This window comes from Aplidium turbinatum, chromosome 1, assembly GCF_918807975.1.
Source record: "Aplidium turbinatum chromosome 1, kaAplTurb1.1, whole genome shotgun sequence".
Lineage (NCBI taxonomy): Eukaryota > Metazoa > Chordata > Ascidiacea > Aplousobranchia > Polyclinidae > Aplidium > Aplidium turbinatum.
Genome location: NC_137472.1, coordinates 37,300,669 through 37,308,163, shown reverse-complemented (window position 1 = coordinate 37,308,163; position 7,495 = coordinate 37,300,669).

Below are 7,495 nucleotides of genomic sequence, written 5' to 3'. Positions count from 1 at the left end.
ACCTTGGTACAAAAAATACAAGAATCTATCATTGTTTTTCAATCATACAAGGAAGACCAGTTTACATTCAGTAAGTTTCTCCACTGACATTCAATTTTTCCCACTTTAATTTATAGCTTAGACACCAATAAAAGCTTCAAAAATTATGGTACGGTACCGTACTAAACCAAAATCATAACTACCCTATAATTTCCGATATTCGATACAAGTGCAATTTCGCTTTCGCCACTCGCCAGTCAGTCCTTCCATTCTCCCGGATGAAAATGAATACAGCATTGCTGTAACAACAGTCAAAGCTGCTAATGGTCAGCAGTAAATTTTAACAGTAGGGTAGACTGGGGTAAGAAGCCCCCCTTAAGCAAGAACACGCACCAATCTTCACCTTCACTATTTACTGAATCATTCACCATGTTAACATAAAGGCACAATGCAACTAAACAAATTGGCCATAAAAGCAAAGATGACATTTTTGAACGAAGCTCAAAATAAGACAAAAATTAAAATTACTGAAAGGGGCGTTTTACCCCTGCGCTGGGGCAAAAAGCCTATGGGGTGGGCGTTTTACCCCACAAAGCTTTATGAGCCAGAGATGATCTCAAACAGAGAAATAGTTTGTTAACTTTGTTGTGACGTTGCCAGTTTAAGTAAATTTAAGATACAGTAACAATGTTGACATTATGCTCCCTACCAAAACCTAACATTTGCTGACTTTAACTCATGTTTCATTATTTCCAGGCTAAAAAATAAGAAAATATTTTATTTCTATGCTGATATCTTCATGATTTAAATGCATTCAGAATTTGAAATATCTAGGCATTTTGCAGAAAGTTATTTGTACTGAAAAGATATAATCTAACAAGCATCAGCCCTGTATAACATAATATGCTAGGTTATGTAGCATAGCCTACAATAGATTTAAAAAATATTGTCCAACTAGAGTTCATCATCTGAGCTGCAGTTTTGGCAGACATAAACACATTCACCAGGGGTGCATTCTTCATGTGCCCAATGCTTACACATGCTGCATTGCATCCACTTTTCTCCTGGCCTACTGTTAGAAAACGGCTCCCCACATACTAAGCAAGGCCATCTCTCATCATCTGAATCATCAGCAACAACGTTCTTCTTAATTATCTTTTGCTTTCTTTTAGCTGCCCTATGCATGGACACAGTCTTCTTTTGGTTTCTTGAAAGTTTGCTAGTAGCAAGTTTCTTTTCCTGTAACATCTTTTTATAAGGAGAAGATGTGATTAATTGTGCTTGCTCTGACAAACGTTTTCGTTTGGGTTTAGCACTCGATGTGGCAAGCTTAGGTGTGCACAGCTCAAACAGAACTCGTTTTGCTCTTACAATGTCTTCTCTCATAGAATCAGCTGATGAAGTTGACGGCATATTATGATGAAAGGTTACATCAGTAGGCCTACCATGTTGGCTTTCCAAGGACCCTTCATTTGGCTGCTTTGTCAAGGACTCACCACTTGCTTGCTTTTCTTGAGACTCGTCTATTTGTTGCTTTTCGGAGGATTCATCACTTTGCTGGTTTCCCAGAGACCCATCACTGTGCTGTTTTTCCTGGGACCCATCACTGTGCTGTTTTTCCTGGGATCCATCACTTTCCTGGTTTCCCTGAGTCCAATAAATTTGCTGCTTTTCCACGGATCCATCATTTTGTTGGTTTCCCAAAGACCCATCACTTTCCTGAAACTTTTGAACTTCTGGATCAGATTGGTGAGAAACTTCATTCTCACCAACTTCTACAAAATCTTCATCTGTAAAAATACAGTCATTGAAAGGCCAGAGCCCACACACTCTAAAACCATTGACAGATTTTTCAATGGTTGCCGATTTGTTATAAGCTACTGCAAAAATTCCAGCTATGTCATAAAAATTGATCCTTTTTCCTCGATGAGCAACCATCCAGGTGTCAGAAGCAGCATTGTAAGCAGATTTTAGTGCTTTAAAAAATGTCCTGTCTAATGGCTGCATTTTGTGTGTGCAGTGTGGTGGTAGGGTAACGATATCAATGCCATTTGCTTGTGAAAACTTCACAGCTTGAAGCGTTTTGTGGCTGTGATGTCCATCCAGAATAATAATGTGTCTTTCTTCTTTTGAAGGTTTAGCAATAGTACAAAAGTGATTCAACCATATCATGAAGCTATCTTCGTCAGTCCATCCACTCTTAGTGCAATGTCCAATTGCTCCAGGAGGTTTGTTATTCATAAGCGAATCTGCCATGCGCTTTCGCGGAAATATGAACATAGGTGGTATGTAAGAGCCAGCGGCATTAGTTGCACAAATGACTGTGACAGTTCTTCCTCTTTCTCCACTCGTTATTTTCCCCACTCCTCTTGATCCTTTCGTCGCGATTATTTTGGTTGGCTTATGAACATTTGATATGCCAGTCTCATCCATGTTCCACACCCTCATGGGATTATACTCGTGGCTAGTTAAGACGTTCCGATAGATCTCAAAGAAAGTTTCTACCTGAGCCTTATTAAATCCAGTAATTCTTGCAATATTCGTACCTTCTGGCTTGCGGATAGACAACTCAGGATGGCGTAATAGATACCCGCTAAGCCAATCAGGGCCAGCCATTTTCGTTTCTGTGTTGAAACGGTGCTTCACTTTCATCTGCGTAGCAAAGTCAAATGCAAGACGGCGTACATCTTTTGTGGTGAGACCAAACATTGACCTTTCCATAGACTGGATTTGAATTGCAAGTTCAGATTCATATTCTGTATTTAGGTCTGGCCTGTATCTACCAAGTTTAACATGCCCAGGACATGCAACTTTTTCATCCCTATGTCTTCGCAATGTTCGTGCTGAAATTCCATAAGCCGTTGCAGTGGTTTTTAAAGGAGCACCAGCTTTTACTTCAGCAATTGCTGTTTTTAGATTTTCTTCTGTATAAGATGCTCGGGTTGTCTTCCGTTTGTAGGTGCGTGCCATTATTATGAGTCCAAGCTCGTATAATACAAAAGCCTAGGATATAATGAAGATTTATGACGTTTTTGTGAAAAACAAATCTGCAGCATAGGCTAGATAAATCTAAAAAAGAGAAATCTGGTCTTATATTCTACGAGTCGCTCTACGTCTACATAGCCTAGGCTACACAGTTTTATTAATGACATAACCTCCCTGATAAAAAAAAAATTAATCATTTTAACGTTAAGTTAACGTCTGGCGATGTTAGTTTAACGTTAAAACGTCTGATTGTTCTGTTAGTGCTATGATATTAAGAGAAAACAGAATAAGGGGTAAAAAGCCTACCATAGGCTTTTTACCCCAATGGCATATTCTCCATGGTAGGCTTTTTACCCCAATGGCTTATGCTTTAAATTTTCAATATTCTTCCACTACCTTAAAAACTTGGATAAAACTATCGTTAGCTATCCCTAGAATTAGCAACTGACTACTCTGTAACAAAATATCAAGGAGTGTTCTTCTTTCTGAGAAGAGTAATAGTTCATTGTCTCATTTAAATTTTTATAAGAAATCAAGCAAAATCAACCATTTTGTTCTATACTTTTTCTGTGTCAAATCGGCTTCCATTAACACATGTTTAATGATTACCCACAATGCAGTCATACACATGGTGGCAGTATTTATTTATTTACACAACTCTGTAAGGAGAAATTTAGGTAGGCTTTTTACCCCGGGTGGGCTTTTTACCCCAGTCTACCCTAAAGGTCATTTTTTCCGTAATAAACCGAAACTTTACCCACATTTTCAGGTAGGCACTTTAACAAGCAGATTTCTAATAATCCACACGCGTATCCAATCCAACCACGAACCAATGAGATGCTACGTTATCTACGTTATCTGCTATTGTGACCAATCCAGCATTCAGCCAGAGAATTAATAATTACTTTGAACTTTGTTTGGTAATTACAGAAGAAAAAAGAGCTATAGCAGAGGTGGGAATCAAACCCACGTCATTGTAATGACTACTACCGCCCTAACCCCTAACCCAATGCGCCAAGCCAACCGATGGCAAAGCGATGATTTAATTTAGCTAGAATTTGCGTTTTTCCTTCATTCTTCCCAAACGCAATCTTGATGACGTCATGAAAAGCGTAGCTTCTGATTGGTTCGTGCTGGATTGGATATCTGCATGTTAAAGTGGCTACCACATTTTCAAAGGCTGGTCGGATTCTACCAATTATTCAGTACTGCCAACTCAAAATTCATTGTCAAACAACTTAAAATTCTGCCAAATTTAGGCGCCGTCTCGCGCCAAATCAGAGACTAAAAGTAGCCCAAAAAAGCGCAAGTCGCAAACCAACATTTTTTGGCGCCAAGCCCAACTAAAAGTAGCCCAATTGCAGATAAATCGCCAAATCTGACAACACTGTTAAAGACTGTAATCAATTGAGTTTATAAGGTTACAATCATAATGGCGTGAGGCATATGACTGCAAACAGCTGATTCACGAGGAAACCTGTCCTGCGTTAAAGTGCCTACCGTACCTTTTTACGTAGCCTACAAAGGATAGAGAATTGTGACACACCTTAAATTGGAAAGTAGAGAGTAGCGTGAATGCGACCGAAAGCAATGTAGCGCCTCTCCGCTATTGCTGCGTTGACAAAAAGTATCGCCGTTACTGCAGTCGCTACTCCAACAATAACGCAACGCAGCCAGCAAAAAATCATCACGCTAGTGCCCACCTCTGGAAGTGTATCAACTCACCAGCCCTTTCCGTGGAGTAAAATTTAATTCAGACTTAACTGAAAAATTTATGCAAGATAAAATATTTTATTTGTAGCCAACTATATGCTTCAACCACGAGTAAAAGACTGTATCTGAATGCTGAGAGGAGCTGTTAAAAACAAAAATTGAAATATCTTTTCAAAATACACACTGTGATATAGGTTCTGTATCCTCACCATTGAAAAGCATTTTCGAGTTGTAGTAAACTGAAAAACAAAAATATTAACACAAACTTATTGAAGCTTTGGTCGACAAGTGTCATAGTAGACATTTCGAAAATGCTTCATTTTTTTGACAATTTTTTTTGCCACATTCCTTTTTGTCAAAAACCAGTCTTGAACAACTAACCTGTTGGCTAGCAATTTTTTGAACTTTATACCTTGTTGCAAACTTTAAACTTAGTTTAATTTTCAATAATTGGGCTGCAATGGTAGACTTTGATTGAATCTTGGTTGTAACTTTGAAAAACTTCTGGCAATACTGGGATATTTACCTGGTAGTCAACAAAACAAAAGAGTGAAAAATGAATGACAGATGAAACAGATGTTGCCAAATGAAAAAGTTTTGTTCGCCAATTTGAAGAAATTTTAAGACTATTTGGAAAAACTGTGATTAGGAAATTTGGAAGATCTGAGTAACACAGCATCGAAAAACAAATATTGACTAGAAACACGGACAACACCAGGTGCTGAGAAGACAAAATTATATTTTTGCTTCGAGATTCTAATTTTCATGCGGACAAACATTGTCTAAAAGAAGACTTTTTTGACAATCAAAAAAAAAAATGCAAGAGATTTGAAAACTTTTTTTCTTATTTATTTTTGCAGAGATTGATATGATTGAGAATGGGACTGGAGAAATGCGATATCAATTAGGAAATTTTTGAGTTGGCATTGGAAAGTGTCATTTGTTCATACGGACAACACTGCGTGAAAGTGATAGGGCTTCCACTTATTTCTTTGATAAATTCTGATCTAATTGAAAAAATATATAGAAAACAGGAGGAAATATATATAACAATTGCAAAAAGTTTTGCTTGTTGTGTTAAAACAAAAGTTTGAAATGTGAAATACTTACAGCTTTCCATGCAGTCTTCAAATAGAAAAAGTTTTACCAGCCTAGTTTGACATAAAATAATTGTTTTTCTTGCCCAATGTTGACCGAAGCAGCTTTTTTGACAGTTTAGGATTCTTGGCTTGAAAGGTACGGTATAGCTTAATAGAGGCAAGCGAAACTAATCATGGAATAGCTTATTGGTTTTATATTTTTTTCTGCTCTAACAGCTCAGTTGGTTAAGCAGAATGCAACCTATTCCGTCCCCTGAACACTTTGTCACCTAATTTTGTCCCCTGAAAAGATCAAGAGAAAAATTATAACAAAGCCAAAGTCGCTAGCCTAATCGGAGTTTATGCAAACATTTTAAAATATATGCAAGAAAAATCGGTGAACTGTTAGGTATGGTAGCCTATACCTTAGCTATAAAACACTGTCGTTAGCCTACGTTGTGTTAGCTTGTTACCAATGCTACTACAGCTAGAAAATTCCAATGCAATTGCTCTGCACTGTCTTGCTTCTTGCTAGCACTTACTGTGTGAACAAGGAATGACAGGTTGAAGCGATAGGCTGGATACTGGTTTGACAATTGCGGTATATGCTTCAGCAACACATTTCAAGGACAACTCATCATTCAATGGCCCCTATTGGATTGATTAATTACATACCGTAAACAACAACAAATACGGTAATAACTTCACTGGAGCTGTTAATCTTTGTGGCCAGGCATTTTTCAGTGGTTTAAGTCTTTACAATCATGCAAAACTACCAGGATTAAGCACATTAAGCCGAGTAACATAACTTATTTATGTTTATTTTTAGCAGTCACAGAAAAAAACACTACGGTATTAAAAATAATCCACAAGACAAAATAATCCATTCGAAACCTGCTAACAATTGAAGATAAAGCCTAATCAGGAATCACTTCATAGTCATCATGGTGTCATTTTAACCAAACACAGCAATTTGTATCTAAGTGACCTGTATATAACTGTAGTCAATTTCATGGGTAATTAATCTTTTGTATCGTGGCATTGTAGAAATCCAAAAAAACACTTGGTACGTACCTATAACAATGATTTTAAATGAGTACCGGTAGGCCTATGTAAGATTGATAATGGTATCAAGAAGTTAATCATATATCTTGGAATAATTTACCGTACCACATGCTGTAGTCAATAGTATGTCTATTGCGATATTTAAGCGATGTGTCGAAAACTATTTATGATTGTGTCTTACCTTTTCTCTTCCTTGTGATTTTTGTTTTCTCTTCAAAAATTTCTTATTTTTATTTATTTTTGTTTACTTATCAATTGTTATTTGCGAGTATGTTAATGTTTTTTCTCTGTAGTACCATGTGTACTGGACCAGAATATAATAATAATCTCTTCTGTATTTTGAAAACAACACTAATTGGGTGGATAGAAAACATAGCCAAACTTAAAATCTACTCAAAAAATTTACTCCTAAATGGATCCTTTCAAATAGGACCCTACGTGCATTGCCATACAGCACCTTTTTTATTGTGCATTTCCACTTCACTGCTTAGTGAGTGCCATGCGTTATGTGTGGTTGTCATTTTGATTACGGTATATATATTAAGTAGGTATTACCAAGGCCGTAGTTACACTTCTCACAGCCAGAACATCTCGTGAAAACCTGCCTTCTTCACTGTATCACTATCTTGAACACAGTGTCTTATGTCTATTTTGATGCTTTCAAGATATGAGAT